Here is a 23988-nt window from a genome sequence, read left to right as displayed (position 1 = left end):
AAGATTTGATGAAAGGAAGCACAGAACATTATTCCATTAAAGCATTTAGGCCTTTTGAAAAACAGAGTTGGACCCAGGAAATGAAACATGGCAAGAATTCCGTAGCACTCAAGAAAAATCTGCCAGTTTGTCATGTTCTCCTCCTTTAAAAAAACAGCACAATTCAGAAATACCACACGTTCTATAGTTTGTCTTACAGAAAAATGTAGGAAGTTTTGATGTTGCTGTCTTGCTCCTCTTTTATTTTGCCTGGCTTAATGTAGTTTCTCAAGGTTGGGCACATTTATCTTCTGGATCATGACTGCAGGGATCATACTAGGCATAACTGATATTCATGTGCATACCATATTTACTTCTGCAGAGCTTCCCCCCCCCCCCCCCATAATTGAACAATAGTTAATGAGCACTTAGGTTTCTATTCACAAAATATTACCAATGTTTGCCAATTGGGGAGCTTTTTTCATCAAGACTCGAAGTGTTTGGGTGGATAAACAATTCACCCGCTAAATATTAGGAAGAATTGTAGAAAATATACAACTTGGGAAACTTACTTGGAAATTCTAGCCCAACAGCTAAAGGGAGAGTCTGACGAACAAGTACCAGTGAATTCTGTCCTCAGATGAAATTATGTAAAGTGTAAGCCATACATAAACACAAACTAGGTTGCTGTGAGATTTCCGGGCTGTATGGCCATGTTCCAGAAGCATTCTCTCCTGATGTTTCACCCACATCTATGGCAGGCATCCCCAAAGGTTGTGAGGTCTGTTGGAAACTGGGCAAGTGGGATGTATATATATGTGAAATGTCCAGGGTGGGAGAAAGAAGTTTTGTCTGCTTGAGGCAAGTGTGAATATTGCAATTGGCCACCTCGATTAGCATTGAATGAAGACTGCAGATTCAAAGCCTGGCTTCTTCCTGCATGGGGGAATCATTTGTTAGGAGGTGTTAACTGGCCCTGATTGATTCATGTCTGGAATAATTGTTTTCAGAGTGTTGTTCTTTATTTACTGTCCAGATTTTAGAGGTTTTCAACACTGGTAGCCAGATTTTGTTCATTTGCATGGTTTCCTCCTTTCTGTTGAAATTGTCCACGTGCTTGTGGATTTCAGTGGCTTCTCTGTGTAATCTGACATGGTGGTTGTTAAACTGGTCCCACATTTTTGTGTTCTCAAGTAATATACTGTGTCCAGGTTGGCTCATCAAGTGCTCTGCTATGGCTGCCTTCACTGGTTGAGCTAGTCTGCAGTGCCTTTCATGTTCCTTGATTCGTTTTTGGGTGCTATGTTTGGTGGTCCCTATGTACTGTAGACTTGTCCACAGCTACATGGTACTGTATATGGTAGACTCCTGCAGAGATGAGAATATGCCTCTTGTCCTTTGCTGAAGGTAGTATGTGTGGACAACAGATTCACAGAAACGTTTTCAAATCAATACCTTTTTCAAATTTATTTGTTTTGGGGCAAAAGTCTGGGATGCAAAAGAAAAACAGGCAGATGCATGGGTCTTAAATGGAATAGGAACTAAAAGGAAAGCCATTGAAGTTGCTAATCATATCTGGAACATATCTATGGCCTACCTTTCCCAATTTGCTCAGTGTGACAAAGACAGTCCTGCCATTCCAATTATTTCAAGAGATACTGCTGTTTAAAAATAACGTCATCAATCAGCTCAAGAAATATAAGTCACTAATAACTTCTTCATCGATCGGACAATTGGCTAACTTGAATATTTTCAAAACAGAAGTGAAATATTTAACTGTAAAATCAATGACTATAAATACAAAAGAAAATGATCATAGTAGAAGATTAAGTTTTATAATAAGGCCCTTTTCAGTCCTTATTTTAAAACAACTTATCATAGCCAAATAGTAAACTTGTAAATGTATTTGGTAGCTTTATTTGGTAGGTCATCCAAAGAGAGTAGTTGTTGTTTTATTTATTAACAACTACTGTAGTTGGATGGTTTATCTACTAAAGGTATCACCCACATTCTCATGTTTATCATAATAAATATATACATATGACATACAGTAAAAATATCTGAAGTAGTATAATTGGTTGGACTAATATTCAACTTTCTTTAACAGTTACTCGACTGACAAAATTCACAGAGAAAAATCTACTCACAAATCACTAAAAAAAAACCCTACCACTTAAAAATCAGTCTCACTGAACCATGAAGAAATTAAGTTAAAATTCAACTATTCTAATTTTACTGTTGTTTCTTTAAAATCATGTAATGAGTAGCCTTTGAGCTTAGAACATTCAAAGTACAGTGAACAATGCACCAATTCTGCTAATCTTCCAAGCCGTTGCTGCATCCCTAATTAAGACCGAACATGACTTAAGACGACGCAAAAGGATGCGAGGGAACATTTAATTTTTCCTCCAGTGTCCTATTTGTTTGCTTGGAATCGTCCCTTTTCAATGAGGTGAAAACTTGTGCTAATCCTCCATTCAGCCGTTCCCCGGGTGCGTGTGAAATAAACCATGTGGACAAAATAAACCATTGCTAGCTGCACTGTCCCATTGTGCCCTAAGCGGCTTCAAGGGGTCTCTTCACAGGTACCCAAATACCACTTGGGACTCTTCATGTATTTGTTGAAGATCGTCCCCTTCTTCTCCTTCCCCTCGCTCTACTCTCCGAACTTAGTTATTGAAGAATAGCCAGAAACCAGGCATAAAGTGAAGGCAGGGGAGGGAAGCCCGGGTGTTAAAGAACCCTAAACTGGCTTTCTACACATACAGAGAGATAATTGGCGTGGCTGTAATTTTGGAGCACTGAATGACATGAATAAAATGGAGACATGGGAAAAAACTGAAAAGGACAACAGTTTCTGGCATACACATAATTGCTCCATTTTGGTTGGGAGGCCCCGGCGCATAAAACAGGACAAAAATGTTTTTTCTCCATTAATTGCTTTCAAACATTGTCCTGCTAAATGCCTAATTAAAAGGTAGGAGTGTGGTTGAGTCTTATTTCTCTCCCTCTCTTCCCCCCTTCCCCTCGTTCCCCTCCTTCACCTCTTATTTCTAATGACCACCTATTGGGGATGGGAAAAAAGAAAATCAATAGCAATGTCCTTACAATTTCTTTTATGGAGGCAGAATAAAGAGATCAATGGAAGAAGTTCTAAGCTCACCTTAAACCTAAGTCACAGCCTCAAAGACCAAAGAACAAAGTGAAGGGGACGTCTCTGTGTACAAGCTACACGCGGATGCGGTGAACTCAGTATGTTCCTCACGTATTGCGGAGCCATCCTTGTGCATACTAGTCTACTTTTGATTTAATAAATTATGAATTGACGTGTTGCTTTCATTCCAGTTTACACAGTCATAATGTGGAGGTATTCCAGTCCATGATTTTTGAAAATATTGTGTATGTTTTTTTAAATAGAAGAATTGACACTGGTTCTGTATTCCCCAGTGGCATTTTCTCCACTATTTATGACTCCCATATATACTGAAATTTACTGTGCCATCAGGATCGGAGCCCAAAACGGCCCAGAGACAAGTATGCTTGAGACAAACCCAGGGCTGGCAATAGTACAAAAAATTAAAACAAAAAGGGGGTAAAGAAAGTTAAACAGACCAATGAGGACTCAGCAGGATTAGTGGCTTCCCAGAGCCATGGAATGTGGAGTGTCAACTTGAAAAGAAAACTGCAAAATTGGAGTGGGAGGGAGATGCCCAGTCTGAATGCTGTATACTGGACGCTGTTCAGGCATCCTGAACAGAGGTCCTCCTGTTAGGTGATAAAGACATCATGAAACAATTTCTTGCAGCTAGCAAGTCGAACTTATAATACCTATTAGCAAAATCAGAACTTGTTTTAGGTGGTCCTTCCCAACATTTCCTTATGCTAGTTCAGAAACCCAGTGGCTTTTGAATGGAAGGATAGGACATGTCAGAAGTGCTGGTACTGAAAGGGAGTTCAAAATGTGGGCATTGCTCCCCAAATATAAAATTGTTTTCCCTTCAACCGTTACATTTCTAGCATTACAGTAATCTACAGTACAACTTCAGTTGTGTATACTGAAATACAATTTAGGCATTCAAAGCAAAGAAATAATTACCAAGGGAGGGCAAACACAATAAAGACAGAATAGAAGTGAATGGTGTTCAATCTTTCTTTCTCTCTGCAATATTAGAAGATTGGAAACCAAAGGGAAATGTTATTTTCAGTGGTATAATTCTTGTTGGAGGTGGTCAAAGCTCCTCTTTTGCCTCCAGTCCCTGCAGCTACATCCCTAAAAGATAGAATTTTGCAAGAAGCCAAAAATACTTTTTTCCCAGAACCTAGAAAAATTATTTCTGGAAAACTCTTGGAATTTCCCTATCCAGTCCACATGGTTGCTTGCTGGGTTACAGATTACTTGTAGTCTGAAGTAAATTTGCCTACCCTAGCCCTGATTTTTGCCAATTTAACCATAAATTTACACACATTGGACAGCAAAGCTAAGCAAAATCTGGTCTGGTTTTTGTTTGCTGAAACATATATGGCTTTTGGAATGTTTATGAACTTTCTAAGTATTCAGATTTTTTTGTATTAGGTTTCAAAATTGACCATTCTGTGGGAATTTATTGGGAAGAAATCAAAATTTGGTACCAGAAGCAGAAAAAACATAGAAAGAACAGAGTCCTACACCACAAAAAGAAGAACAATGCAATATGTTTCAGCAAACTTTCTATTCAAAAGAAATAGGAGGTAGTATCACCCACTATCGAAAGCACTGCACTGAAGTTTGACAGAAACTCCAGAGCTAACCCTCAGCTTCAGGGCAGTGTGGACAGCAGGGTTGGGTCTTATTCAGTCAACAGGACTGGGTCCAATGAAGTCTCAACCCAGACAGATGATCTGGATTCCAATCCCACCGCCTCAGATTCTGATCATCCTGGTGTACCAAGACTACATTGGGCTCAATCCTGTTGCCTCCCGGACCAGACTAGACTCAAGGAACTGTAAAATAGCAGCAGTCTATAAAAAAAATTTTTTTCCAAAAATGGCAAAGTACATGAAGTCAAGAGAATTAAAATCATAGGCATAAATCCATGAGCAAAAAAGCACTAACTTTTCCAAGGCAAAATCTTCCAGGAACATAGGCAAATGCAGCAAACTTGGATCATGAACTTGAGAGCTTAGACAGAAACCTGGACTTTTAGGCAGCGCTGTCTCCTCTGAGAGACATCAAGAAAACAGCACTTAATTTAAAACCAAGTCCGACCAAGAAGGCATCAAATCATACCTTACACACCTGGGTTTCAAGGACTTCTCACAGAGTCTCTCTGAATGCCTAATTAATCTATCTTTCCTTCCTTCTGTCTGGAGACCTAACCTGAAATCATGGGAAAACTCCCCTTCTCAAGACAAATTGACCTTTTCACTTGTTTCCCTTTTCCCTATTGCTAAGGAATGAACATCGGAATTCAAAACATCTTCTGTCTCATCTTCAACTGCCTACAATTGTCTCTGATTGCACACAGACATTACAGTCTGCTCAGTTTGAAACCTATTATCCTCTTTGTCCTTTGAGAAATCCCCTGCCCCTTTCTGAGCCCTAACATTTATTGTATTTTAACTGTATTTTTACCTAACACCTAATTGTTTTTTTTTAATGTTTGTATTTGCTTTGTTTTAAATTGATTAAAGTGTGTAGCTATTAGCCACCTTGAGTCCCCTTTGGGAGAAAGGCAGATACATTCCTGTATATTGACCACCACTTTTTCAAAAAGAAATGATCAAGATTCTTAGATACTTAGCCATGAATTTTATAGGTAGTTCCAACCAGCACAGATCTATCGACTGAAGGTGATTTACACAGATATTATCTCCTTGTCCTACATTTGATTCAATGGAATTCCTTTAGTTGGGACCTCCAATAGGCCCCAGACCTTAATTCCATCTTTCCCTAAATTCTTTGTCCTTTTTGCCTTTATTTGCCACATCTTTAAAAAAAAATTATGGTTTTTCGTAATGAAAAAATCTATTAAACATAAAAATTGGGTTAAATACTCCAAAAGAGTAAGTGTGACTGGTTTTATTGGAGCTATCAGCCATGAAAAAATTAATCTGCATATGAGTGGGGAAGACTCGATCTACATATATATTGTACATCTGTAATAATTAGCTTGGAATTTAAAAAACAACTATATAGCCACTCACAGCCATATTACTTATATAATAGAAAACCAATAATTTTTGTCCTTCAGACAGTTTTTATAATAGGAGATTTTTAATGACTCTGCTACTGTAAAGGGGAAATACTAAAGGGCCTTATATTATCATCATTCAGTCAGCATCAGAAGTTTATGGTAAAATTGATAAAGGTATTACAGGCAATCCAAGAGTTACGAACAAGATCGTTTCTGTAGGTTTGTTTTTAAGTTGAATTATATGTAAGTCGGAACAGGTACATATTTTAAGTGTAACTCCAATCACATATACATATATATAAGCTTTGGAGAGCATAGTGCTGTTTGTTTTGCTGCCAGTGCCCCTGTTCAGAAGATTCTAGCTCATTTTCTGTCCCTGTGATTATTGGATTTTGAAAAAATTGACTTGTTGTGGAAATGAGAGAATTGCCTGTCTGCAAGGACATTACCCAGGGGATGCCCAGATATTTTACCATCCTGTGGGAGGCTTCTCTCATGTCCCCGCATAGGAAGCTGGAGCTGATGTATGGGAGCTCACCCTGCTCCCCAAATTCGAACCACTGACCTTTTGTCAGCAGTCCTGCCAGGATCACCAGGGGCTCCTGTTCTGAGCTGAGCTGTCTGGGGGTCCAGCATCTTTGAAAGTCTCCTGATTTGGCACAGTTGTTTAACTTCTTGCACATCACAGTTAGAATAAACTGTTAAGACTAGTGTAGAATAATAATCCTTTTTTTTCCAGTAAAGCAAAATTGCACAATGCTAATGCGCAGCAAGGACTGCATTTGGCATAAGTTTACTATCAAATACTTGAGCAATCCAAATTATTTTGCCTGTAATAAATACATACGCAAGAATGACATCATGAAATAACATTGCTACCTCTTTGGGCACTGCCATTGTTTCAGCAAAGCCATCCGTGTAGCAAAGTTACCAAAACAGAGAAGAGATTGTGAAATTCCAAGCAATCGTTTTGTAGCAACTTCAGAAACGACAAAAGTTCCTTGGAGCGACACCAGGATTAAGAGTGGAGAAAGCCAAGAGCCTCACCCTCCTTTGACAGAGAAAAAAAAAGAGATGCTGCAATATTTTCTACATACATCCAGGAAAATGAAGGAAATAACAAGAACTCGGTGATGACAAAACGGGGGGAAATCAAAAAGAGAAAGGAAAGAATTCATTGTTTACAAATGGTGGGGCTCAATCAATGCAAGTTTATGCACAACTCAAGGTATGCTTTGACGCACAAACAGAGCTCATATATGGGACTCGGTAACTTCTTCCAGGAGGTTAAATGGAAATATAGGATGCTATCTAATGCTGTTAGACCAGGCATGGGCAAACTTGGACCCTCCAGGTGTTTTGGACTTCAACTCCCACCATTCCTAACAGCCTCAGGCCCCTTCCTTTTCCTCCTCAGCCACTTAAGAAATCCCTCATTATCCGAGTATGATGGCCTTCCAAGTGTAGTTAGTATCTTGACAGTGGATATGTCGGTGACTATGGAGACTTATTCTTGATTCACATGTTCTTCCACACTGAGGACATCAGTTTCCAGATGGAAGGCTTGGCTTGATGCACCTTCCTCTTGGCACGTTTATCCCTTTCGCCCTCCATTCGTGCCTCTTCAAATTCCACAACACTGCTGATCACAGCTTACCTCCAGATAGAGTGCTGAAGGGCCAGTTCTCAGTGTCTATGCTACAATTTTTAAGGTTAGCTTTAAGCCCATCTTTAAATCTCTTTTCCTGTCCACAAACATTCCATTTTCCATTCTTGAATTGGGAGTATAGTAACTGTTTTGGGAGATAGTGATCGGGTATTCGGACAACGTGGCCAGTCCAGCAGAGTTGATGACGTAGGAGCATCGCTTCAATGCTGGTGATCATTGCTTCTTCCAGCATGCGGACATTTATCATCCTGTCTTCCCAAGAGATTTGCAGGATTTTTTGGAGGCAACGCTGATAGAATCATTCCAGGAGTTGAATGTGATGACTGTAGGCAAGTCCACGTTTCGCAGCCATATATAAGGGTTGGGAGGCATTACAATTTTTGTCTCTCATCCAAGTAAAAACCAAGCCTACCTCTGCTTAGTTTCTGAAATCAGACAAGATCAAGTATGTTCAGAGTGGTATGATGGAATGCATGATATTCTTTTAAGTATATTGTCTTCACCTAAACAAGCCTGCCTATTAGTTAGTTTCATCAGCTGAAACGTTTATCTAGGTTATCCCATCATTAAAGCTTAGATGGGTAGTTTCTGTGATGTTTCAGATTTATTTTAAATTATTTCAACCTAGCCTCTTGAGATCTATTTTTAGTAGATGGGTGGAATAAACACAGTAAAATGAAACTAATAATCATAATATTCAGTTCATAGACTGAATCAAAACATCTGTTTGCTTCTATACTAGGTCTGTTCTCATGAAGAACCTACAACACCACCAACACATTTGACATGAAATTTTGAAAGACCCTTCTTCATGATAGTCTACATTTTGAAACACCTGCAGGTAAAATATGAGGGATCCGGTCAATGTGCAGTTAAGTGGGGGTGGTTTCTTCTCGGGCTTTTGCATAGTTATGTTTCACACTGTGAATATCTGGTGTGTGATGTGTGTATAAGAGAAGTGGGGGAGTAAATGATCAGAACAAGAGAAGGTTATCAAAGGCTTTTGTTGTCAAATGCTGCTTCTGCCCCCTATTGGTAAATTCCCTCCAACTCAATGTTTTTCTTAGATACTATGGTTTTGAAAATTAAAACATACCCTCATTGCACTGATCCTAACTCTTTTTGTGCATAGTGTTACTGTTGATTGTATTGCAACAATCACAATCGAGCCACTGCAGGATTGGTATGAATGCATCCAGACCTATGACTGGACTTATAGTTAAAACAAATGACATCATGATATGCAGTTTTATAGTGCAAATAGATGGATCCGCTATTGGGGATGGAAGGAATATGGCCTGTATATGAACTGTGAGATCTGTATGGAGGGACCACTCCCAAGTCAGGGACGCAACTCTTCAATCAACTTGCAGAGCATTTGGTGCAATGCTTACAGATTTGCCAGACAATCCATTTCTCCTCACAGTTCCAAGTTACCATGAGCACACTGTTGCCTTGAGAAGCTAAACATGAACCCTGGTCTCCCAAAACCCAGCATTCAAATCACTGATGTTGCATTCATCAACAATAACAACAAAAATAACAACTTGCTCCAGTAATATGCTCAAGTAATAAGAATGTTACATTACTTACTACTTACAGAGCCAGCAAAGTAACAAAGGATCAGACACCTCAATGTGAGGCTAACATCAGTGGCAAAGGGCATCCAATGTGCATTGATCTTTACCAATGTGAATCAAGCACTCTTGCCAGTGTGTTCCATCCCTCATATTTGTAGCATTAGTTGTGTATACATAAAGTTAGATTGTGCAGAGAACAATATAGCATCTGGCCAATAATCCTATAAACATGTTGTTGTTGTTGTTGTTGTTGCTGCTGCTGCTGTTATTATTATTATTATTATTATTATTATTATTATTATTATTATTATTATTATTAACTTCTGCATTAAAATGTAACAGAAGCATTTGGATACAGTAGCAAAAATGCTTCACAGGTTATGACCAAGCCAGAGGATACTAGCTGGCTATTTGTGGTTTCAATATTTGTGAGCAAAATATAACATGAACTGGCAAAGAGCAGTAGAGGAGGGGTGAATCTTTGATTATCTCCCACCCCCTTCTTTTCATACAGGATTCACGATTAAATAAACTCCACTTTTCTATAAGCATAATAGAAAGATATGCAGAAGATGCTCAGTCTGCATCCTTTATGGATTTATTTCCATTCCAGATATCAGTCTGAGAAAGCACCTGTGTTTAAAGCACAGTTTCACAAAGAATGCTCCATAGCAATTGAAAATGTTGTTAGCACAGGTGTTGGTTGAATATCTTTGATCTTTAAGGCTCTGCTTTCTTAAAAAAGCATTAGAGAGAATGAATGTGTGCCTAAGCCAAAGAGAAAGTATTCTTTCTAAAGCAGACAGGAAGAAAAATAGCTTCTGCTTGTATGCCGTTGTCTTTCTAAGGAATACTGGCCTCCAAATGACAAGTGAAGGAAAATGCGGTTCCTTATAGCCTGAAATGAAATGACTTGCATTCAGCTAAGCCAGCCCTGCCACTGCTAAGTGTAATACATTATTCATTGAGGTCTGTGATGAGATACTCACATGCACCCTGGTGAATTCGCTCCCCAGCATAAATCTGAAATAGATCATTTACTCTAGATTAATATCACGCAGCTTCGTGGGATTTTTCTTTCTAAAGGCTTATATAGAGTATTGCAAAGAAATGCATGAGTTTGCAAAGAGAACGCTGACCACAGAAATGGAATTTGTGATCCAATGACCTCGGAAGGACTATGGTCTAGTAGACAATGGCAGAAAAGTCATCAAAGAAGTGAGACAGACTAGTTACTTTCATCCTTGGCTCAGACACAGTTATTTGTTGCTCTAGGGGAGGGACAGCTGGGAGTTTAGTCTTAGTTTTGTTTGGATAATAATTTAATCTATCTTTGGGACAGAAAGATCTTCAGATTTACAAATAAAGGAATGTGGCTGGAAATGGACCTGAGAAGTTGTCACTTCTGAACCTGGGCTTTGAGTAGTAAATGAGCTTCAAGCCATGGTTGGAATTTTATATCACACAGCATAGCATGGTAGCTCCACATAGAAAATTATACTATGACTGGCTGCTCAATACCTCCCACATGCAGGCTAAATCACACCTTATGTATATGTCCTTTTTTGCTGCTGCTGGAATTTGTACTCCTTTCCTTCCTTCCTTTGCAATGACTTAAGCCCCCCACTCCAGATTCCCCACTGCCATTCTGGAGAAGCATCTGACTATGTTCCTATACCCAGATGCAAAAGAATTACATTGCAGCTTGAGTACTCAAGAGGTTTCAGTGGATGGTGTCATCATTTCATGTCTGGCTGCAGGATCATAACCAGACATTTCTCCACACACACATACACAATTCTCCACCAGCCACAGAAGAATGATGAGGGGTTGAAATAACTCAACAGTAAATCCATGGGAGATTAATTCTGGATGTTGCAGAGGAAGGGAATATCACCTCATTTGGTCCTCATTTCCCCCTGAATAACAGAGAAGTGGAATTCAAATGACTATTATGTTCTCTGCATTCTTCACTTGGAACTCTGCTCCACTGTAATCACAATCTGGCAGCAATATTGTCTTAAACATTCAAAACCTGGATGCAGTCATTTCTATGCCAGATTGTTGGGGGTTTGGGGGGGGGGGTGTTGCGAGAGAGGTCATTGCGAATTACTGTTTGTCACCCAGCAAAGTGTCTTCCAGAAGCTCTTCAAAAGTGTAACTCTATGCTTACTCCTTTAATTTTTTGTTGCTGAAGGAACTCAGGTTTGCATTAAGAAAAGCATTCAGCATTGTGGGATTACAAGCGCAACGATTAAAGTAAAGCCTAAAAGCTGTCCCACCAGCTTCAAACTCTTAGCTACTGCAATGTAGAAAACTATTTTATACTAAGGTGCCAATTTTTGCATAAGCCTTAAGCCTCACATCAGCAAACAAAGGCTAAAGAAAAAGTCAGCTCACCGCCTGTAACACCAGAGCAAATACAAACATGAGGGGAAGTGGATTGTACATCTGGCAAAGGGCTGTTCAGGCATGGGACCTACGTTTGCTTTTCTTCCAAGGTTTGCCTTCAGCCTTTTCAGGGAGTTAAAAGCTACATTGGGAGTCTGGCAATCCCTTGGGTCAACTTGCCTCCATATCTTCTCCTTTTCACAATGTCCTGTGAGAAGTTTTAACTCCAAAGACCTCTTTAATGTCTCAAAAGGGGTAAAACACTCTTGCACTCAAGATGGATCCAAGGTGATAAACTTAACTCAACAAGAACCCTTAGTAATTTCTTTGCCCCTAAAGTCAAGACCTGTATAGATTGTCTAATTATTTTTTTTTTAATCACAACTATCATGAGACTATTGCACTGAAATGTTTCATAATCAAATAATGAAAAATAAGTTTGTAAGTTCAATGTCATAACTTGATTTTTTTAAAAAATAAGAAAAAGGACATCCTCAAAACACATTTGTAGACACATAAACACCATTGCTAGTGGAAACTACATTTGGAACCTTGTTTTAAATGTTTAATTTAGAGAGGAATTCTACAAGGTTGAAGGGTTGCCTTTGTCTTTGATTGAAAGAAAGGCTGAAGACTACTTGTTCTTATATGAGTGTTACAAGTGCATTGCTATATCTGGAAACTCTTTGTATGAAATAATATTTATTGATTTATAGATCATAGAATCCTAGGTTTGGAAGAGACCTCATGGGCCATCCGTCCAACCCCCTGCCAAGAAGCAGGAAAATCCATTCAAAGCACCCCCAACAGATAGCCATCTTGACTCTGTTTAAAAGCCTCCAAAGATATATAGATGTATCACTCTCAGGGACATCTTCTGGCATTTTCATGAATCTGTAGCATTTTTAATACCAGTGAAAAATTAATTGTAAAAAGTAGTAATCTGATAAGAATACCCCATCAGGTTCCCATGCATTACAAAATGCTAATATTGTTGTTTTTATTTTATTTGTACTGCACTATCTGGGCTTCTCTCCAGGGCTGCTACTCAGCATGGGACATGACCAGGCCAAAGCGCTCATAAAACAACACACAGTAATACAGAGTTCCAATTAGATCTAGCCAGCGCCCCATCCTTTATCAACCATGAAACCAGTAGATATCTTGCCTCCCTTATGGCATACTTAGCCAATCTAGAGGCACCCAACTATCGGAGGGCCTTCACCCTGGCACAATGTCATGCCCTCCTATCTGCTGTACTCATGGGTCAATATTGGAAAAACCCCTACCTGGAGAGACTGTCCCCATGTGACTTTGCACATAGAAACAACAGAACATGTGCTCCTGCAGTGTCTGTTTTATAAACCAATGGTGATATGAGACTATTATGAATGTTTTAGAGACATTCATAATAGTCTCATATCACCATTGGTTTATAAACAACAAGGGCGCTCAAGACAATTTTACACCACCATGCTGCTCTTGGACATCAATGCCGTTACAACACTTAAAGTTGTCAAGCTCTGTGCGGTAGTGTTTAAAATTGGCTGGCTGATGACTGGTACCATGGCTAGTATTTTAACTTATTGGAAACTTGATATTACATTTATAGTTAGTGTTGTAGTTCAGCCCTTGATTGTGCCTGCACCTGATGTCACTGAGGATGTGGATCATGGGATTTCTAGGCCTGTGAGCCAGCAGGAGACTTTAAGTCCAGAAACTGAGCCGTTTCTGTCTCCGGTAGCTAGTGAAGGCCACATTCTAGAAAGGTACACAGATGTTATTGAGAAGCCTTTCACTAGAGAAGCAAGGCCAGATGAGATGAGCTCAGAGGATGAAATTCCAAGTGGATAGACTAATGAGCTGATAAATAGGAGACTTAGTTTTCGTGAATGCAGAACTGCCCAGCAGAGTTTGCAAAGGTCACAGCATTTATTAGGAAAAAAGCCATTATCAGGTTCTCAGGGAAGACGTCATGATTTCATGGCTATATTAGAGAGACCAGAGGGAGTTACAGCAATGTTAGAGTTTGAGAAGCAACATCCATGGTCAAGTCTTTGCTAGCTTGCTAAGGGAATTCTAGTTTCATGCTTTCAAGTTTAAGTGATTATTCCTGGATGATTATTCCTGGATTTCTGTATTGGTTTTTCATGCTGCCTTTTTGTATCCATGCTGGATGTCTTGTTGTCTTGGATTTTATTCCATATTGATTCTCTCAGATCAGTTGGAGGCACAAAAATGTATGTTGAAGAAAAATGCAATAATTAATATATTACTATGAAAGAATTTGAATGCTTTTCCCTCAATTTGCATAATATGCAATTTGGATGCCCAGGTTTGAAGACACTGTATATATGAATCATCATATGAAGTAATTCAGAGAAAATATATAAATGTAAAATGCTGGTGTATCATCAGAACAGTCTAATAACATATTGAAGAAATACCTTTTAAATCATTACAATTTGTACAGACTTGGGAAGAACTGTATTAGATGCAGCTAGCATCTAATTCTTCATGGTGAAGAATGTGTGGCGCTAGTCTAATATGAGGAATGGTCTATTTTTTGTCAAAATATATACCATTGGCAGTATCATCATCATCATCATCATCATCATCATCATCATCATCTCTAGATCCCATTAAAAATGCATGAGGAAAGGGGTGTGATATTCACATTTAGTTCAAGGGTGACCATATCTAAGGCTGGTAGAAGAATACTGCAGTACATAAAGTGGACCAGTGTTGTTAAAAAGTGCTGTGGAGAATGAACAGGACACATTTTTGTCTCTTCTTCTGTATTCCTTCACTATTGCTACCTTAAGGAAACCTGAGGGAGCTTCAAGACATACATTAAACCCACTTCAGAGAGGGTTTAAGAAAACTGCCCTGAAGCGGGTTTAAGTCCCCACATCCCGGGGGGAAAAACAGGCCATTCCTGTTGACTGTCCCCTTGCCATCCTGGAAACTTTCAGGGTGACATCGGGCCAAAAAACCCCCCCAAAAGCCTTCAAAATAAAGGAAAACTTTACCTGCTTTATCTCAAATTACTTCACTTTGGATGCCTCAGGTAAAAATCTGACAGGACCTGGGATATGGGCCCTTTCAGGAAGGGCCCTGACAGTGTCTCACCCACAGCTTGCCAGGAAAGTGAAGTCCCACCACCATTTCTTAGATTCCTGTCATCCTGCCTCAACCCATTTGTTTTGATTGGAGAAGGAAATCTAAAGTGAGCTTCAGGGTGACCTGGGCAAATCAAAGTGTAGTTTTTCCACAGAAGAAACTCTGTTGACATAGACAAGGAAATGGCCGCACCCACTATTCACCTCGAGTGGGACCTTCAGTGAGTGGAAATACCCAGGTGAGCAACTTCATTGCCTTATATAATCAAAGTTCACTTTGTTACCTATTGAACTGGCTACTTAGTAGGATAGGACGGAATTCCTTCTTCCACACTACTATTGAATGTAAAGGAGTCCCTTGTTTCCTTTAATACAACCACTCTTCACAGCCCTCTTATTATTATCATTAAAGTTTGGAAGCACAGTGTTCCCTGCTATATTGTGGTAGCACAAGAGAGCTTAGGTGTCTCTCTTCAGTCGCTCTGAATCTGTAAGAACCAAGTCCTCTTCCACCAATTCCTTTTCCCAGACTTACCTTACGGCAACAGCAATGCAGATCTTATGATACAGAGGCCCTGCAGTACAGCTTTCATTAATTATCATTTAACTGTTGCAGAAGCAGTGTATCAAAATGCCGCCTTTTGGGTTCCTGGTAATCAGAATATTATGCCATGAGTGTTTGAAGACATAAGGCTGGAATTCTTGGGTGATACGTACTCGTGAAAAGAAGTATACAGTACCTCCTTTCACAATAACCCACACAACTCCAAAATGCTGCAACCAATCATTGGCCACTGGAGGCCAATTTACCATCCAGAGGAGGATTTTCACCCAAACTTGCATCAAATATGACCTCTAGCTATGCGTCCCCCTGATTGCTGAAGCCACTAAGAGGTAAAGCTCAATGAACACCCAGTGAATACTCTCAAATGCTTCCATTTTCTTCTGCATTCCCTCACAAAATGGCAATAGTTGTTGCAGCATTTTAAATCACTATTTTGAGAAGGACCACTGAGGAAAACTGAAATATTTGGGCTTACTTAGTGGGTGGTTTGCAATTCACAAGAGTCTTGGGACTTGTTCTGGTTTAGAATGATGGCATGTCCTATTTGGAGTTTAGAAACATTACTTTTTGGAGTGGAACTCTCAAAGTGCAATGGGTCAGCCTTTTTAAAAAAATCCAAGCCCTTGATTGACCTGCAATTGATGGTTTAGAACTATTGCTGGTTGCCTCTGCTTCCAAGACAGGAAAAAGAATGAATCTCTATACTTTATATTGGGTTTGCTACAGGGCAGATATGTTTTTTTAAATTCTCTTTGATAAAGTTACTGCTCCTGAAATTATTTCAAACGCAGAAGGTAATATGGGAAAAGTTAACAAGATCACACCTTGACTATTTCACAACAGACTAACGTTCCCTATTAATTGCGTCAATCCATCTCTAATATGTCTATTGCAACAAGGCATTTAAACAACAGTAAAGAAACCACAGCACAAACACCAAAGCCAATCCAAATGAAAAGCCACCCACCTAAAATGCAAAGCCAGACCACATCAAAGCCCCATGACAAGCCAAATAACATCAGCCATCAGGATAAACTGGGATTTCATCAATATTTATGCAACTGCACCATTCTAATTCCCACATACGTAAATCCATTTATTAAGACGCAAGTCCCCAAAAGGATTCTGGTCAAAATATGTTTAAAATTTATTTTTTCATTGTAACAGTGGCGTTGGTAATTCATGGTATGGTGGGACCATGCCAGGAATCACAAAAACTGCGGATAACAAAAAAAGTTATATGATTAGTTCTATCCCACCTGCTTCCTAGAGGTACATGATTCCATGTAATCCAGTGCAATGCTTCACAGATTCAAACTGGGACACATGTGGCCAAGCAATGTCAGAATGTGGTTAAAATGGCAAATGAGGAAAAACAGACAATCACAGAGAGATTACAACAGTTTGCTTTTGCCTGAGCTGATTGGGAAGGGCAAGATTCCATTGCAGTGGTTCTCAACCTGTGGGTTCCCAGATGTTTTGGCCTTTAAACTCCCAGAAATCCTAACAGCTGGTAAACTATCTGAAATTTCTAGGAGTTGTAGGCCAAAAACATCTGGGGACCCCAGGTTAAGAACCACTGTTCTATCGCCTCTTCTTCTCCCCCCCCCCCCAAATTGGACTTAGCTGAATACAAATTACTTTTGCATTCTGAACTCAGTTTTAGCCACTAAAATAAGTTGAAGAGTGGGGAAAGTGGAAGGAAGAGATAGAAAAGGAAACATTTTAATAGCTGGTGAAAAGTGGGACAGAGGACTAATCAGGCTTGTTCTGCCAAATCGGGATAGTTGGAAGGTAGGTTTTTTTCTTTTTCCTCCATTTCTTTCTCCATCTTCCCCAAAGGATCCAAAGTAAATACAACAGTACCAAAGGGACCTTTCCTCAATCTGAAGATGGAATGACCTTGAAATGTTCCCCATTTTGCAAGGTAGGAAGGTTGAAACAGGGACTGGAGAAAGGGTCCAAGGAACAGCTCAACCCTTTCTCAATCCAGGAAATTAGATTTTTCATATTGACTCATAGTTTGAAATATGAGGATATATTGATGATCTTTGTTGTTTGCCATCAAGACAATTTCAACTTATGGTGACCTTATGAATGACAGATCTTCTAGTCATCGACTGCCCTGCTCAGGTCTTACAAAATTAGTTGTGGCTTCCTTGATTGAATCAATCTACAGCAGTGTTCCTGAACTCAGTCATCTTGGCTTCTAGTGAGCATTTCCTACTGATTTTCTCTCTGTCTTTTCATTTGTCCTTTTCGTGCATGGTATCCAAAGAGCTCTCCTCCAGCACCATATTTCAAATGAGCTGATTTTATTCCTGTCACCTTTCTTCACTGTTTAGTTTTCACACTCATACATAGAAACTAGAAATACTTTGGCACTGATTATTCTGATTTGCTACTTCATACTGTATCTTACACTTGAGGATCTTATCTAGTTCCCTCCTAGTTGTTCTTTCAAGTCTTAGACTTCTGATTTCCTAACTACAGTCTCCCTTTTGATTAATGACTGAGCCAAGCTGTAGATTTTTTAAACAATTTCGATATCGTCACACCCACTTTAAAGTGATGTAAATCATCATTATGTAAGTTTTCATTATTGGTGTTTTCTTAATATTCAGAGTAACAAACTTGGGAATGGACAGCTAACTCTGGAAAACCTATATTCACCAGGCTGAAAAACAAGAGAAGCTGAACCTTTGCTCTGACTTTCAGTTGTTATGGATGGCGCTGCATGTGTTTTTCCATAATGGTTATTTTTACACCAATAAGCAGTTAAAAGTTAGCATACTTGCCTAGAACAGGTAAGTAATTAAAATTATTAACTATAGTCAAACCCATACAGCAGCACATTACCGACTACAAACAAAAGTAGGTCTTGGACAAGTCTGAACTTGCAGCTTTTTATTAATTTTTTTTTTCAAGAAATGAAATAAGTGGAGTGTCTGATGAAATATGCAGGGAGGTTAAAGGTGCCACAGCTGACAGAAATGTGTGTGTGTCTCAGCCAAAGATTTCTTTATTAGATTTTTACATATTATTCTAAAAGCAGAAACAATAATTGAAACTCACTCTAAGCATATGCAGTTTCAGCCTACAGTTTTACTGTTAGATTCTTAGAGTGTCCTTCACCTATTTAACTTCTCCAAGGCAGACTAGAAATTGACATTTTTAACTATTGCATAAAGTCACTTATTCCTAACTTGAAGCAAAATGAGAGCTTGGAAATATTACTTCAGGTTGCACAATTGTTGCAATTTGATACCACTTATGGCTTCATAGTACAAAATTTGAGGATTTGCAGTGTTGTGAGGCTCTTAGAAATCTCTGCCACAGAGCTCTCATGCTGAAGTTCATGGCATTCTATGTAACTCTCCAAACTATAAATCCCAGAATACCACTGAATGGAGCCATTGTCGTTAAAGTGATATCAAACTGCTATTTGCATTAATCAAATCTAGGAAGGATAGTTTTTCCTAATATAAAACGCACAACATTGTAGCTACCAATAGTTAATCAAGATAAGGAATCTATCAGGGGAAAATAGGGAGTGGAAATTCTAATTCAGTCCTATGAATATGTTTGAACAAATTGAACTTGAAATCCAAAGCTAATCATTCCAAAACATCTGCTGGGATGAGACTATTTCTCAGTATTTCCTCTCATATATCCAATTTTTTACCAACCCCCACCCCCACCTCAGGTTATTTCCAAAGAATCCAAAAAACATATCCATTTTGGAAAGTTATCAGAAAAATGAGCCAGCCAGATTTCTTTTCTAACCATAGATGAGTAGAGTTACATTCAGTGGGCCTTTGGGATCTGCTGGGGTTTGCTTTGAGAAACTCCTTTAGACACTGAAACTCATGGATGCTCAAGTGGCAGTATATACAATAGCATAGTATATAAAACCACAACATCAAGCTTTGTTTTGGGGGAGATCTTTTCCGTTTTCAAGCCATGGATGGTTGAATCCATGGGTGCACAATTTGTGGATACAGAGTGCCAGCTGTATTATAAGACCCAGAGCGATTACAATTTCAGTACCTTATGGTACAGCATATAAGTGTCATAAATGAACAGAAAGACTATCCACCATCATGCTATAAGAGAAAAAACACATCTGCTGTTCTAACATTAGGAGATATATAGATGAAATAACTTTTAGAAGAACCCCCATTGATTTTTTTTAAAGTATAACTATTTCCTTTAAAGACCAGCTTAGGTTTCATCTGCAACTTATGGTTCGGGTGTGAAAAAGTCTAATAGTGGCATTCTAATCTATTGATAACTGTTCAAATAAGAATAATTTTTAAAATCACGATAGAATTTCCTTCAGGCTTGGGAATATGCTTCCACATGAACTGTGCTAGCCATGTCAGTACATGTCCATGTACTTAGCTTCACCTTTTATTTTGAATCATGAATATAGCGTGCATACATGTTTACTTGAATTGCATTATACAATGGACAATAATATTTGCTTTAGAAGAGCCAGATCCAACAGCTGACTGCATGGGCGGGAGCTGTCCTCCACCTGTTCAAAGTCAGCCAACATCCCTGCAATGACTAAACACCACAAGGCTCCTAATCTTTGTCTCATTCATTATGCTACTTTGGTACAAAACTAAGTTCCCAACTGCCACAATGTACACTTTCTGAGCATGTGCCTTCGGTTGGATACACTAGGACTATTTCTGGGAGCATCCTAGCATGTGCCCATGGTTGGATACACTACTTAAGACTTAGGTGGCAATCCACCATCTCTACACCTTAGTGTAAATATCCACATATAGATATCTGCTAGACAAGTATGAGGCCCCCATACAGAATAGTAACACTGCACAATACATGTCAACATTGCTGTATGCCTTTTGACATATGGATACTCTAAGGGGTATCACAGGGCTTTCTAGAGCTGAGAGTGTTAGTTACCCAAGGTCACCCAGTAGATTTCCATGGTCAACCCCTGGTCTTCACAGTTGAGTCCAATGCTCAAACCACTACACCACATTGGCTCATGTCAATGACTAGGTGCCATTGTACAATGCAAAATCTGTTGCTATAAACATAGAAGAATATAACACTGATGGTCCTTGCTTGCCCCTGAACTTCCAGGATGGAAGAAACAGATCCAACCATCATCAAAGCACTTCCTCACCAAAGGCTGATGTCATCATGAGCCAGATTTCCTCTTCTTCCTCCAACTTTACTTTGAGTGTTATCTTACATGGTGCTAGTCTTCCTTGTTCCTTCTCCACCCAAGTTTCAGAGAAGATGACCTGCAAAGAACAACAAGAGGAATGGGCAGAGTTTGGTTGTATTCAGGAACTGAAATACCATTTCTGATACAAGGAGTTCCCCGCTGCAGCTCCAATGGACCAGAATGATGAGGGACCATATTTCCTTTTCTTTTTGTAACAAATGGACACATAGTCAAAGTTCCCTGCTCAGCAGAAAAAAGCAGTAATGTGAATCACTGCAAAGAGAACCTAATAAAAACAAATAAAAGATGCACGTACCTGCACACCATTATAACACCATTAGCATAACAGACAGAAAGCTCCTTAAAAGAAATACTTTACTTTGAAGTGCACAGATATTTTATTATTATTGGCTTTTTAATAATAAGTAAATGTAATGTGCTTACAGACAAGAAAATTGAGGGTTTGGTGCTATTTAAAACACCCTACTAGCTATTTTTGTGTTTTAATTAATAATGTCTCTGGACTATTCACAGAAAATGGAGGTTATATTAGACAGGAATGCTATCAAATGAAATGCTGGGTTCCCAAATCTGCTTTAGAAAGTCCAGAAGGATTGAAGAAACAAAGACAGTAACTTTGAAGAGAAGTGCCAGTAAATAGAGTTTTCCTAAATCCACTGAAAATGACAGATCTTGCAACTGGGACCATAAATGTTTTCCTAGTTTATGAGTCCAGTGATTCAGGACATATAACATCGAAGGAGAAGAACAGTGGTTAGCCAAGGACTATTTCTGACATCATTTGTTTTCCCCCAAATGCCTTTTATGGTAGTGGGGAACATTTTGTAAATTTGGGGGGTCCCCAAACCATTTATGCCTATTGGGAATCTTGTTTAAAAACAGGAAATGAAGGAGATCGTTCTAGTCAATTCCTGTTATTTTAGGTCCCGCTTGTCCTGCACCTAAAACGGACCTGGTGCAAATGTCCATGTTCCTTAGAGTGTATTCCATCAATACTTGGATGAAATTTTTATTTTTATTTTTATTTTCAGGGTGGACTGATGTGTGGTACATCTTCCAGTGTCTCCGAAAGTGGCTTCTTAGACTTCCACAATTGTCTACTCCATTTGTCTCAGAGCATGGAAATTACTATAGGGACTATAACTCCGTTAATCTCCGAGCGAACATGACCAATGGCAGTGCTTATTGGAGAATTCCTGAAGTCATCATTAAACTGGGCCTGGCTATATAACTATCAAGATTTTCTGCTAATTTTAAGCCTATCTTTTAAACAACTAATCCTTTTGTCTCTACATTGATAAGACATATATGTCACCCAATAGGGATCTGTCTTCAGGGCAGTTCACGGTTCACATTCTCAAACATCCAGAAAAGTCAATGAAATAACAGCTTGAAACAGTAACAAAAGGTTAAAATATTAAGATGTTAACAGCAAAGCTGATAACAAGAGAAGCAAATTAAAGATTAAATGCCTGCTGGAGGAGGAAAATCTTAGCCTGATGTCTAAATGAATATAATGAGGCTCCCTGGTGAATCTCTCCAGGAAAGACATCCCCCAAATTGCATTTAAATATGCTTGCATGCTACCAAATTCATTTATAGCTGGGGGTGAATAGGTTTTTTTTAACAAAAATTATGACATTTTTTTAATGATTACAAGTTATTTATCAGAGGCTCTTTAAAAATAATTTGTGTATTCATATTCTCGAAGACATGTTAAGGGTAGAAATTAAAATATGGTTTCCCTTGACTCCTATGTCTCTGTAGATTAAAATTAGACCTGCCTGTATTCAGCATAGAGCTGGGCAACACAATCCTATCTCAGAGATGTTTCAATTCCACTGTGTTAGGAATAGGGCAAAGGCTCTTGAACTGGCTAAATCAGCCTTATACTTGCTATATAGTAGAGAGGTCTGCAAGCAAAAGAGCCAGGAAAGGGACAAATAAAGAGAAGATAAACCAGAATCAAATGTTCCCCAGCCAAGTTAAAGCCACTATGCCAACACAAAGTTAAACTGAAACTAGGACAATTTTTAGTAATTTCCAGCATCATTAGGCTGAGAAAGGATTGAATTCAGTACAACATTAGCTGGACTAGTATCAACTCATCTGTTTTCATGAGTTAAACCATTGAAGATGTTCTGGTATAACTGGACTTTACCAATGAAAGCACAGAAGCATGGCCTCTTACAAAAACATGAAAAGCAACAAAGCTGATTAAAGAAGTCATGGCAGTTAAAGCAGTGTCAAACTGCATTGTTTCTACAATATAGGCATACCCTTACAGAGCAACACTACAAAACAGTGGTAGAGACCGAAGTGGAAAAGCATTTATTTCTTCCAAAGCCAGTTCATGCCAACCATGGCAAAGAGAAAGTAGGGTGGGATGGAATTGGCTCACTCTTTTTCTGACACTGTTTTTAAAATCTTGATTGGCATCAATGGAAAGGCAAATAAGTGAGGGCAACGTTGGGAAGAGGAATGGAGGTACCTTGGTTCAAGAGGGTGTTGGACATCATTTGTTCTCCATCCAAAGAACTTTACGAAAGAACATTGAAGATTGCTTTGTACTGAATCAAACCATAAGTCCATGTAGCCCAGTGGTTCCCAACCTGTGGGCCACGGCCCACTAATGGGCCACAAGACCTAAAATAAGGTCCACGAGATATATGGGGAAAATCAGCTCTAGATTATTAAAGTTTTCTGTGGGCGAGCAGATGGTGACTACTGGATGGCATATGTTCTGTATCAGAAACTAGAGCTGATGTGGTCTATCCAAAGCAATTTTCTGAATCAACACCTCAAATAACTAAACCAAACCTAAAGTTGACCAAAAACTGATTAGTAACCCTTTTGGTACTAATGTTGGAGAGTGGTCCCTGGTCAAAGTGGTCCCTGATCAAAAAAAGGTTAGGAACCACTGATACAGCCCAATATTGTTAGCTCTTACTAGGGGTTAAGACTCTAGATTTTCGAGGAAGATTTTCTCCTAGCTTTACTTGGAGATCCCTGGCACTTTCTGATGGTCTGTCTTTCAGGGAGTAATCAGTCCCAACCTTGTTTTGTTTCTGAAGTCAGACAAAGTTAGGTATGTTTAGAGTGGTGTTAAGATTTCAGAATCTATCACCAGAAGAAATTCCAACCCATGTAAATTAATATCTGTGAAGCTTTCTGTCCCTATTTTGAGGAGTCTATATACACACACCTGCAAACTCCTCTTTGTTGTTTGTGCTGCATTATAAACTCCTTCAATCAGCAGTTCTGTGCAGTTACATGCTT

At 39.0% G+C, this 23988-nt stretch overlaps 1 long non-coding RNA gene across 2 annotated transcripts in view; it reads right to left on the bottom strand.

Annotated features, from left to right (window-relative positions):
• The window catches only part of LOC134292484 (uncharacterized), a 119862-nt gene that overhangs the window by 40494 nt on the left and 55380 nt on the right, over positions 1-23988 (bottom strand). Inside the window, exons 3-4 of one of the 2 annotated variants that reach the window (XR_009999723.1) lie at positions 20644-20764; positions 10391-10424 (exon numbers count right to left, since the gene is read on the bottom strand). This is a non-coding gene — a long non-coding RNA (uncharacterized LOC134292484). The remainder of the gene's footprint in view (positions 1-10390; positions 10425-20643; positions 20765-23988) is intronic. The other variant, XR_009999722.1, reaches the window with a different exon arrangement.

Source organism: Anolis carolinensis, chromosome 6 (genome assembly GCF_035594765.1).
Source record: "Anolis carolinensis isolate JA03-04 chromosome 6, rAnoCar3.1.pri, whole genome shotgun sequence".
In the NCBI taxonomy this organism is placed as follows: Eukaryota; Metazoa; Chordata; class Lepidosauria; order Squamata; family Dactyloidae; genus Anolis; species Anolis carolinensis.
This window is presented reverse-complemented; position numbering and strand designations above follow the sequence as displayed.